The 12,494-nt window shown below is 33.4% G+C and overlaps 1 pseudogene; it reads right to left on the reverse strand.

Moving 5' to 3' along the window:
• Nucleotides 1–1,976: 1,976 nt before the first annotated feature.
• LOC120114522 lies at nt 1,977–3,843 on the reverse strand (annotated as a pseudogene).
• Between the last annotated feature and the right edge of the window lie 8,651 nt (nt 3,844–12,494).

Consider the following 12,494-nt stretch of genomic DNA (forward strand, 5'->3'; position numbering starts at 1 on the left):
TACAATTAGAACTATATATTTAAAAGCAATAAAATAAATGAAAAGATTTAAAATTAGTGACTAAATTATAGTAAAATTAAAATTAAATACCTAATTCATAATTAATAAAAATTATAGGGATTAAACATGCTATTTTCTTATTTATTAATTTAGTGACTAAAATAAAATTATATAAAATTCGGATATTAGAATAAAATAAATTAAAACATACTATTCAGATTAAAATATTAATTATTAAAATTATAGGACTAAATCTGTTATTTACCCTAAATACATTATTTTAATACAAAGGACTAAAATAAATAAAATTAAAATTAAAGATCTGAATTAAAAGGATTATAAACTCGATTTAGTGACTAAAATGTAAAGTTTGTAAATTAGGATGACTGCGGAAAGGATTTAACTTTTATTTAATTACACAAATAGCCCTCCCCGAAACGGCGTCGTTTGGGAAGGGCTATTTAAAGCCAAAATCAGCTGGCCCGAAGGGCCAGCTTCATTTCTCATCTCTTCCCTCTCTCTCTCTTCTCCGAGAGAGAAAAAAATTCTCTCGCTTCTCTCTAAAACAGAGAGAAGCTCTCCGGCCGGCAGCCGCTCGCCGGCGTTGATCCCGCCGCCGGCCACCGCCTTCGGTGGCCGGAATAATTTTTTTACATTAAAACGTAGATTGGACCGTCCTAATGACGGTTTCGATGGTCTTTTCTTTTAAACGGCTCCCGATCGGAGTAAATCTAAAAAAAATACCTTCGGTTTTCGAAGGTTTTTAGTGACGTCTAGAGGCCGGTGGTGACTCCGATCAAGGCGGTGGCTTTCACGGTAAGTCTCTCTTTTTCCTTTCCTTGCTGTGTTGTGGGGTTTTCTTTGTTTTTGTTCTCCGTTCTTCTTTTTTTTTTCTGTTGGCTACCTCTGTCTTCTTTCTTTGCAGGTTGGGTGATGGCTTTATAGCCATCACCGGCGCTTATCTCGGACCGGTCCGAAAGGTGGAGTTCGGTGAGTCACCGAGCTATGTGGTGACTCACCCCATAGAGCTTGCGACGTGGGCGGCGGGTGTTGAAGCAGCAAAGCTTCTGGATTCTTCAGCGAGGCGGCGGCGTCGTGGCTGAAGTGGATTCGAGCATCTGGCAGCTGACCGTCGACGTGGGGCGGCTGGAGGCAGAGGCGGCTGCGGCGCTAGGGTTAGAAACCCTAGCTGAAACCCTAAATGTTTAGGGTTTTAGTTTGGTTTGGGCCTTTGATTTTTGGGCTTGTATTTTTTATTATTATTTATATATATATATTTAATATATTTAATAATAATAATAATAATAATATTTATAATAATAATAATTATAATAATAATAATATTATAGTAATAATAATAATAAATAAATCAAAATGGGTAAAAAAAAATTAGTATCTTCAACGTTCATGATCCTTTAAAGCCTAAATTGATATATATGCTAAAGATTGATAAATCTTTTGTTGTATCTTGTGTAATTATATATAGTTCATGTATATTCAGTAAATTCTTAGTAGTCTTTAAACTTTCATAAGTTGTGTTTTTTTAGTGATGTTATGATTGAATCAATAGATGTAATAATCAAACGATTTGATTGCATATTTGTTTTCTTTTGAATCAACATAATTTATTTTTAATGTTCGAAATAACATCTTTGATTTGATTTATGATTGAATTAGATAAAAGTATTACACACCTCATATTTGATGCTTGTCCGGAAACGTTCTATGCTCATTCCAATCATTAATTTTACAAATATGTAACATTTTAGGCACAATTGACTTCATCCTTGGTAATACAACCATAGACTTTCACCATAATAAAAGCATCTTAAAATTTTAATATATAAGATAATATATTATCAATGATTCAATCATTTGACAATAAACACATGTATACTATATGAACTCGAGATCTTAAAAGATAACAACAACCCTTAATCACCTATCCAAATAATGGAGGGTAGTTGTTACAAATACTATTGGGAGATAGATTTGATTTCACACTTAACCTTGAGTTCCTTGATAAAGAGGTCCATATTTGTGTGTGATGATCCATTAGGTCACAATGCAGTTTCCAAAATTTTCCTCATCTCTTTCACCTTGTTCCTACACTGATCCCCTAGTTGTCCACTCATTAGACGGTTAATATTATCTGAAACTTCCTCCTTCGTGATGGGTTTACTATTGCTCAAATTAATCCCCATCTTCCAATCATCCACCACCAATTTCCTATTAGTGAATTGATCAAACAGAGGGTAACACAACAAGGGAACCCCACACCATGTATCCTCCAGTATCGAGTTCAACCCACAATGCGATAAGAACGCTCCGGTCGCTGGGTGGGCCAGCGCCGCATTTTGACTGCACCAGGGTACGATCATCGCACGGTCACGAAATTCCTCTTTGAATCAAACGGGCAAGGGATCAGCATCATCAGAGCTCACGATATCAGGTCGAAGCACCCAAAGAAAACTCACTTTACTAAGTGCAAGACCTTGAGCTATCTCTATTAGCTCGGTTTTTGTAACGTGGGCATAGCTACCGAAAGAGAAGTACAAAACCGAGCCGGGGGGCTTTTCCTCGAGCCATTGGGTGCAATCGGACTCGGACCAGAGGGTTGTAGCTACACTGCTCTTGGTGAACCCGGGTGGGAAAATGGGTCCGATTGCGTGGAAGGGGATTTGGGAATGTAAAGCTGATATGGTAAGGGGTTCAAGTTCTTGAACAGTGATGTGCATTCTTGGCATCTTGGAATGCATTGAAATGAGTTGATGGCAAACCGATGTTGTATCGGTTTCTTGAAGGTATGACATCATATCCTTTGGTTCAATCGTTTCCACTCCTGGTATGTAATTTATGCAGTTTTAAAGTACTTTTAATTCTCCGACACTTAAAAAGTATTTTAAAGAATATAAAGATAACATTTACGAAGAAGAATTCAGAAGATCTAAATTTCGAAAAAGTATAATTTATTGATATAAGTTATGTTACGTGATTTACGGTATCATTTAACCTATTAGTTAACAAATAATGAGTATCACCCTACAAACAATACGCACTAAATCTCATTATAAAACTTCTCGAATATGACTGAGATGGGATGCAAATTCAGTGAAACCATCTCGTTCTTATTCTTATCTATTCTACTTTTCATAAATCTACTTTCTTACGAAGACAAAATTTATGTATAGAAAAAATAAACCGTTTATCACCGTCTCAGAACAAGAGTAAAATACAAGGATGAAAAATCAGAATTTCACTTAAAACGTGAACTTACTTTGTTGGCCAAAGTGACCATTTTTCATAAGAAGATCCAAGTGATAGTACAAGGTAAACACCAAAGCCGGCTCCGTCCAATACTAGACATGAATCAACCCGAACTTGTTAGCGGTCTTCGAAGGCCAAACGAAGAAAGTGTCAGCAATCAAGCAATGAACCTTCTCCCCTGACCCTACTCTCCGACCCACCAACTCATCGACATGGGCCGAGAAAACGTGCAACAATGGAGCCATGAACTGGTCGTGGTTCAATGACCGGTCGAACTCGAGGGGGAGAACGTCAGAAACAGTGGTGTACCTTATGTCGGGGCCCGATTCTCGGACACTGGCGAAAATATCCGAAGACCCTATCTCAGGGTGAGCTTTGGCGGTCTGGTGATGTACGGATTGTGTGTTGACGAAGGTGATGGTGAAACCTTTGGATGCAAGCTTGATGGCCAAATTAACAGATGGGATTAGGTGGCCTTGAAGAGGGTAAGCTACGAAGATTGCATGGAGCTTTTGGCTTGAAGTATCTGCCATTGTTAAGAGCTTTAAATTGAATAGAGAAAAACGAAAGGATTCTTATAGAGTGAGTTATTGTTTACTTATTTCAAATGGTTGGTTTGCCATCATCATGTTTGTTGTTTTTTTGGCATCTCATTTCCTCTTTGCTTCTAATGTGCTCCATTTGCTGGAATTATATATACCGGACCACGCTTTGATTCATTTTCTTCTGTCGTATATATACCAATCAAATTATCTCAGTAATTAAAAAATTATTATTTTTAAAATTTTAGATTAAAATACTATATATAAAAAATATAAATATTTATTGTTAAATAGTTAAGAGGATATTTATCCCAATTATCTCTCTCTATTTAAAGCGGCCTTTCTTGAGGACTGCTATCCCCAATACTTAAAATGAAAATTAAATAAAACGATTAATAATACAAAAATAGTTTGGATTTACATCTTACGACAGGATTATTCCTTTTATTAACATCCATATCAACCGACTTAAATTATTAGTGAAAGCAGCCCCAAAAAAACTTAAATTTTAGTAAATTAAGTTTAAATTAGAATTTTGGAACTTTCTGTTTTAGATAGGTTTAATACCAAATTAAGTGCCTAAACTATATCGTTTTTTTCAAATAGATGTCTAAACTATTTTCTTGACTCATCCAGTTGTCAAACGTTACAAACATTACTCATTTAGGTGCTCGGGCCATTAACGAAATTAATTTCTCTCGTTAAGTGAACGTGTCACAATATAGTATTTTGAATTTTATTTTAAATAAAATTAAAAATATTTTGATATTTACAACAAAAAAACTAACTTTTCTTATATAATAAAACAACCCCAAAATCTCAAATCCTTCCCTGTCACCCTTTCTTACCAAGACCACAACTACCGACATAGTATCTACCATCCTCCTACTAATACGTCGTCGTAGTTCTCGTTGATTGGCCGTCAAAATAGCGTGGGATCGAGATTTTCATCCTAGGGGTCGCTAGGTATAAAACATTAATTTGTCGTCGATCGGTCACGATTTCATGGGGTTTTGGTCGTTGGGGGGAGGGGGGAGGGGAGGTCGGGTGGAGCTTCGTAGATGGTAAAAGGTCACGACCGATATGGGTTTAGGGGTTGAAATGATAGTTTTCAAAGTTTTGGGTTTTATTTCAAATGTGTTTTCTTTTTAATATATATAATTATAATTTTAAATAAAAATTTTAAAATTACCAGGTTGTAACATGTTTCACTTAACTGAGGAATTAACACCGTTGATGACTCGAACACCTAAATGAGTAACGTTTGGAACGTTAGTTGTAACCCCCTCAGATCGATACGGGTAACCGAACTGATATGAGTTGTCACATTAGGGCCACTGAGCGACCCACTGTAAAAATAGCGAAAAATTTAAAACTTTTTATATAACATGTAAACTCATAAAATCATTTATCAGTATTCAAAATAAAATAGATTTTCAGACTCGTATATATAAAACAAAATACAATTACATGCCCCCTAATCACATGTACCATACTCTGCAAACAACGCCGGAAGAACTCCCTTACTGAAATTGATACCTGCACTGGTACAATTCTTTTAACCTGCAATGGTGAGTAATAGAGTGAGCTTCGGAAAGCTCAGTAAAATAAACTACCAGATAATGCTGAAGAACTTGCAGATACAGATAAACATATATTTCCTTATCGGTTCAGACATCTATAAATATTTATATTGAGCAGAGATCCTACTGGCATTTCAGGTAGTAACAGAAAGTGAGATTTCAGTTCAAAGAAATATTTCGATGTCTGAGATCAGAACAGGTTATCTAATGTGTTCGTAAAACCAATGAAAAGATACATATCTTTTCTTTTAAAACAATGGCATTTTAAAACATATTTTTTTCAAAAACCATATTAATCCCTTCAACCATACACACTGTTCCCCAGAACCATACACCACCAACACACCAAGTAAGGCCCTAAGCACAAAGTAGAGGAGCCTGTAGTAACGGTAACGATAACTTCCTCCAAAAACACCCTCCCATAAAACATTTATCGTCAATAAATGGAGATATTAGAAAGCAAAACATAATTCAATCATATATCATAACAGAATCCAGGTCAGGAAATAGATCATATTTCAGATCAGATGTCAAAACAGAATTCAAATCAGAAATCAGATAAAATATTCATGTGGGTAGGGAACACACCAGAATTTACAGATATTATTCAGACGTACAGAATAATCTTATCAGGCAGAGAAACACGGATCTTCAGTATACTGATAGAATATTGGGATTTAGAATCACTATTGGGAGAGTTCAATAACTGACGGAATCATAAGTTATTTAGATTGAGAATTATTGGGATCTTATCTTATTCATACATTTTTCGGAAGCTCTACATAATCAAAAGGGTATTCAGAATCATTTACATCTGAGTTACTTGTATTTTCATATATAACATGACTGATTTGAGCTGATAAGGGAGAACAACGATTCAGGAATTTTACAATCTTTTTCGATTGATCGGATTAACGAGTTACTCAATATGAATAGTTCCCATAACTAATGCTTATCGACTGGTCAATTCTTTGTCCTTTCAGGGTATCTATTTTTTATACCTAAAATTCTTATCCATAGATATTCCAATGCTCTTTATTTCATTTTCATGCTTCCACGATATCATGAAATGTTGACGTGCTTGATTTATAGTTCATGACCCATAAAAACATTTCATCACGTATGTTAATCAACGTTTCCAGACTCATCCAAATCACTTATTTAATCCTCAGTCATTGAGGTTACTTATTTCATTTAACAGTCAAGTCTATCCCGGTTACTTCAGAGTTTTCCAGAGTAAATTGGACATTTTCTGAATTTCGGATACATATTGTACTTTCGTTCAATTCAGTTCGATCTTCGTGGGTGATTTGTCAAACAAATATCCAATTCTTATACTGAATGCGATCTAGAGTTGAGTTGAGCTGAATACTTCCAAAATTATCATCGAGCCAAACATGAGAAGACGAACACACATTCAAGTAATATCTATGACGTTCAGGTACTAACATATCATTAATGTTGATCGGCTCACTTAAGTTGTGTTTTATAACTTTTAAAGGTAGTTCAACACCTATGCTTATTTGGATTCCTTAATTAATCCAAGACATTTACTTAGTATAGGCCATAAGGGTATTTTGGTGTTCAGTTTTATTCTATTCATTACAGAGCTCGAGGATATCCCATCATTCCTAAGCTTGGTGATATTCTTGGGTCATTTCCATTACAGGGGTATTTTGGTCATTTTATAGATCTGGTGTATTTTAATCATTTCCTTCCATATGATCTTATTATTTAATTCAAACGTTTCATCTTTTTCAGACCTTTCGAACAATTCTGACAAAAGAGCACCCTCAATAATTTATTATTAACTCGGAGATTTTCAGGTTAATTGTCTTATCAGAAGTTACTAACAGGTTATCAGGAATTTCTATACAAAGACAGCATCTTAACAATTAAATCCGTAATTTATCGAGTTAAGTACGAATCTTCAAAGTACTTTCTCATTCAGGGTTAACTCGAACTATTTTTACCTCTTAAGGGCATTTTAATAATTTCTTAACCAGATAACTTCGGTAATAACTCTTAACGAAAATAATTATAATTTAGAGATCCTATGGTTAATTGCTTTCCCGAACATTCTCTGATCTTGAAATGATTCCCTTAACAGACTTCTAGCATCTTGCATAAACCCTCATTGTGTTAAAAACTAGTTATCCAAATCTTCTAAGCAAAACTAGCATTTCTTATGCACATCTGTAATTTTACCGGATCAATATGTCTTTTTAGAGTTATTAACCAACTTCCAGGGATAATTCTTGTCATCTTACAACATAAGGGTATTTTCATAATTTTACCATACCGGAGTATTCTCATAATTTCCTATCCAAGTACCTTTGATGAGATAAATTATATGTTACAGATCCAAGCTGATTCCTTTATCACTAAACACAAAACTTGTAATTTTAATTTAACAATCCCTCAATTTCTTATAAAAGTCATCTGAACCGTAATCAATTACCAAATTTTTATCGTATTCAATCGAGTGTAGAAACTAATTAACTACACATATGAGACCAATATTATCTGATTCATGCATTTACCAATATCAACATATTCCAATAAGCATAAAGAGGTAATAAAGTATTACCTCGGTTTTCGTGCCATACTGATCGACCAAATAAATTCCATTTGAATGCCCTCGATTTTTAATTCAACTTCCAATAATTCCTCAAATACATAACAATAAAAAGTTCATAAAAAACGGGGATTAATTCTGAAAAACGGATCGAATCGGATGATAAATCAATGAAAAACTGCTTACTATGTTCGAATTTGGTGAAACGGACCCCAAAAACAGACTCAGACGTGAAAAATATCAGAATAGGTTTACCTGGAAAAGTCTATGGCCGATCAACGCAGGTCAACGTTCTGGTCAACGGTGGTCAACGCCGATCAACAGTCAACGGTCAACGTTGGTCAATGGGTCGAGTCAAACCGGGTCGGGTCGGACCGGTTCAAACCGATCAAACCGGTTTTCTTTCTTTCTTTTTTTGCTTCCAAATGAAGACCACTCTTAGGGGTGGCTCGTGGGGCGCATAAACAGTGTTATGGTGTCGAAAATTCTCGAAAATTTTTTAAAAATTATTTTAAGGCATTTTGAGACACATACCAAGCTCGGTTCAAAATTTTAAACGGTGGAGAGCTTGATTCCGAAACATCGAAAACTTTGACTTCCTCACCCCTCCACACACCGCGACGACGGAGACACGAAGGACACCGGTGGACTCGGAACGATGCAAGGAACACGATGGTGCGGGAGGTGTCGAAAACGAGTGACTGGATCGACGTGAATCGACGAAAAACCAATGGAGATTGAGTTAAAACCGACAGTACTTCCGGTTGAAATTTACGACAAACGACGTCGATTCACGACGAGAGGCTTGAGGGATTTTGTTCTTTGGTCGATAACGAACACGATAGTGGTTTCGGTTCGTCAAACGGTGATCGGACGGTGAGTAGATGAAGTAGAAAGGAGGGTCAACGGGGAGGGAAATGAGGAATAATTCTGCAGAAATATACGGGAAATAGGTTTTATAATTCTCTCCAAAATAAAAATAGTTAAACTATGAGTTTAATTATTGAATTTTCTGCGCTTCCTAAAATGGTTTGCAAACTTTGAAATTTTCAATTTAATCCTCAATTTCTTCTAAATTTACCAATTAAATTCACCACTTCTAATTTCTAAAATTTTAACCCCTAAATTAAAGTGTTACATTAGTCATCAAGGTAAGTCAAAATATAGTTTAAATACTTATTTAAAAAAAGAAATATAATTTGTACACCTATTTTAATGTTAAGTGTTTTAGATATGCAGTTGCCTTTTCGATGTACATTTAGTATTTTCTTATGTCTTTTCACATAACTATTAAAGTCATTATTAATATTTAATCTCTATTTGTTTCATTGTAATTTGTTTTTAAAAAATAAATTATGGAAAATGAATAACAATTTTTAAAAAAAATTCTAGAAAGTATTTTATGGTGTTTGAATGATATTGTGTCGATATTTGATAATCTTTATTAAAAATATTTTTAAAATTTTATTTTTAATGAAATAAATGCATATTGTAAGATTGTTTTATCTTTTCTTTTGATTGAATTAATTTTATTATTATAAATTTTTTTATGTGTATATTTTCAGAAATGATCACGTGCGACAATTTTAGTATACATCTAAAAAAGTATTATTTGTTTTTTATTATTTAAATAATAAAACCGGTAAAAAATTATCAGAAATATTATTATTTTTACCGGTTTTATTATTATTGAGTATTTTACCGAAAATATTAAAAAAATATTGATGTTTTAATAGAAATAATAATTTTAGATAATTTTTTATCGATTTTTTATTTAAATAATAACAAAACCGATAACACTTTTTTAACCTTGTATTAAAATTGTTGCACTATAGAACTTCTAGTATATTTTGTAATATTTTTATTTTTATCAACACTTCAGTAAACAATGTTGAGAATAGAATCCCTCAATCCGAAGGGTCAACCCACCATCCGTTAAGCTTCATCGCCTCTTCAGCTACCGACAGAGCTTCTCCGATCCAAATCATGGTCGACGAGTACTGTCTGCCCAACCCAGCAACAACATGTGAATCATTATTCCTTCCCCCCCCCCCCCGAAATATTAGAATACACATCACTCACCAATGATCCGTCCATTATAGAAGACAACACCTTGGAGATAAACGGTGAGGGCATCCCCTTCAACCTCAATTCATCGAAAACCCAAGTCCTTTGATAAAATCGACGTTTGTTAACAAGCAATTGCCTCGTTCACTCGGGGTTCAATATGAAAGAATTTGGGTAAGTGCTCGATGCCATAAGAAGCCTATTTGAATCCCTAAAATAGTTTCAGAAACTGATTGTAGAGTTCAAAGTTTATTTTATTTACACGCTATAACACAAGCATAAAGAGCTAAAACAAAAAAATTCAAAGATTTAGCTTGTGAAAGATCAAGAACTCAAAAAGAAAAGAGCAGTGAAGTTTGCCTTTGCTGAAAACGCCGAAGTGAAAGTAACAGTGAAAAAGAGCAGATGAGAGAAAGAGAACCGGTGAAGAGAGACGATGAAAGGTAGAGATTGTCCATGGATGGGTGACGATGATGAGTTGCTTAGGAATACGATAAATAATTTGGGGGGGGGGGGGGGGAAGAGTTGTTTTACCGTGTTTTCATTTCTTTTTTCCCGTTAGCTGTGGTTGGTTTTCCCTGTAATTGGTTTTCTCAACCAAACACAAGAAAAAGTGGAAAGTATTTTTAAATTTATACATTAAAATATATAGTTATAAAAATTTTAAGTCGTTATTAATAATTTCATTACTGTTATATCAGTGACAATTATTTAAAAAAATTGTTACAAATGTTCTTTTTTTTGTCCATCTATTTGATATAATTATTAATATAAATTGTAATGAACTTGTTTGACATTAAGATTATATTTTGTGACCATTGATATTATCACACTAAGTAGTTTTTAGTGACAAAATGTTCGATACTATTATCAATAGAAATTGTGATAAATTTGTTTTGACATTGACAATATATTTTGTGACCATCAATGTTATCGATTAAGTATTTTTTAATGACCAAATGTTTAACACTATTATTAATAATTTTGTCACTATTATGTTAGTGACAATTTTAATGAATTTTGTCATAATTACTTGTATTTTTTGTGACTATGTTTTTTGACACAGAAAGACTAATAACAGTGATAAAAATTTCTATATTAATATTATTCTTATTAGTGACAAATATTTTATCACAATTATATAACTAAATTGATTAATTAAAAAAATATTATGAAATCAATTATAGTGCATATTACATTTTTAGTTGTATACATCTTCTTTAGAAACTTATATTGTAATCATTGTCATCGGTTAGTTATTCATTAACGATAGATGATGTAACATCTCAACATTTTTTTTTGTATAACCAACAATATCAAATCGAAACTACATAGGCAAGAGCGACCCCCTCAATCCAATTTGTTTAAGAGATCTAGTGCCTCATCTTGCTAGACCAACTAGTTGTTGGTTTCACATGTCATTTTTTGATAAATTAATACAATGCATGATTTTTAAGATGATCAAACCTGAGACATTCAGGGAAAGAGTGCAACGCCTAACCATTATGCTAAAAAAGAAATATTTATTGTTTTCAAAAGACAACATTTATGTTAAAATATTTTTGGAATTAATTTTATTATATATATATAATATTAATTATTATAATAATAATTTAATTAAATTTTTATGATTTCTCATAATACGGTCATGGAAGATAAATAGAAAAATAATTGGAATGATATTAAAATATAATCATATAAATATTAAAATCTAAATCTAAAATATAAGATTTGTAATTAACCTTTCAGTTCAGCTATTCTAACTATATAACAGCAATAGAACTAACTGTTCTTTGATTCTAACAGTAACATTAAGACAGTATATGTTTATAAGAGGAAAAGTGTATGCAGTCAATTTTAGTCCAGTTCGAAGCTGGTGAGGAGAGCTCAGGGAATTTATGTTTCGACTTCCCAACATGATGTTGGATTGCTTATGAACATGAATTTCGCTTTCTCCCAGGGAACTTACAATGGGAGCACACGTAGTATTCTTGGAAGGAGTTACCTTCAAAGGCCAGTCTTTTGACGTCAAAAATGGTGTTTTCAGGGTTCATGGGAGTTGATTCTTGGCTGCGTTCACTATTACCAGTTTCACCATGATTTTAAGGAAGATTGGGCTTAGATTTATGTTCTTTTATGTGAGTTAAAGTAGCTACTAAAGGGTGTCAATATGATCAAGCTGCGCCAATTCAATTATCCAAACATGTTACATCATATTTATGTGATTGCGGTAAATACCGTTAACAGTTAAATAATCGATTTACTATATAACGACGTTAGTATCAGTTTTGTTACTTTTAAAACTTTCATGTTGGAAATAGAAAATTATTAATGACCATTTATGTAATTTACCCTACATATTGTAGACAACCATTTTTGTCTGAGTCTTTATTATTATTATTATTATTATTATTATTTATGTTTATTACATTTTGCAGGCTCCACTTGAAGCCCAAA

The sequence above is a fragment of the Hibiscus syriacus genome, unplaced genomic scaffold (assembly GCF_006381635.1).
Source record: "Hibiscus syriacus cultivar Baekdansim isolate YM2019G1 unplaced genomic scaffold, ASM638163v2 tig00110234_pilon, whole genome shotgun sequence".
NCBI classification, from domain to species: domain Eukaryota; kingdom Viridiplantae; phylum Streptophyta; class Magnoliopsida; order Malvales; family Malvaceae; genus Hibiscus; species Hibiscus syriacus.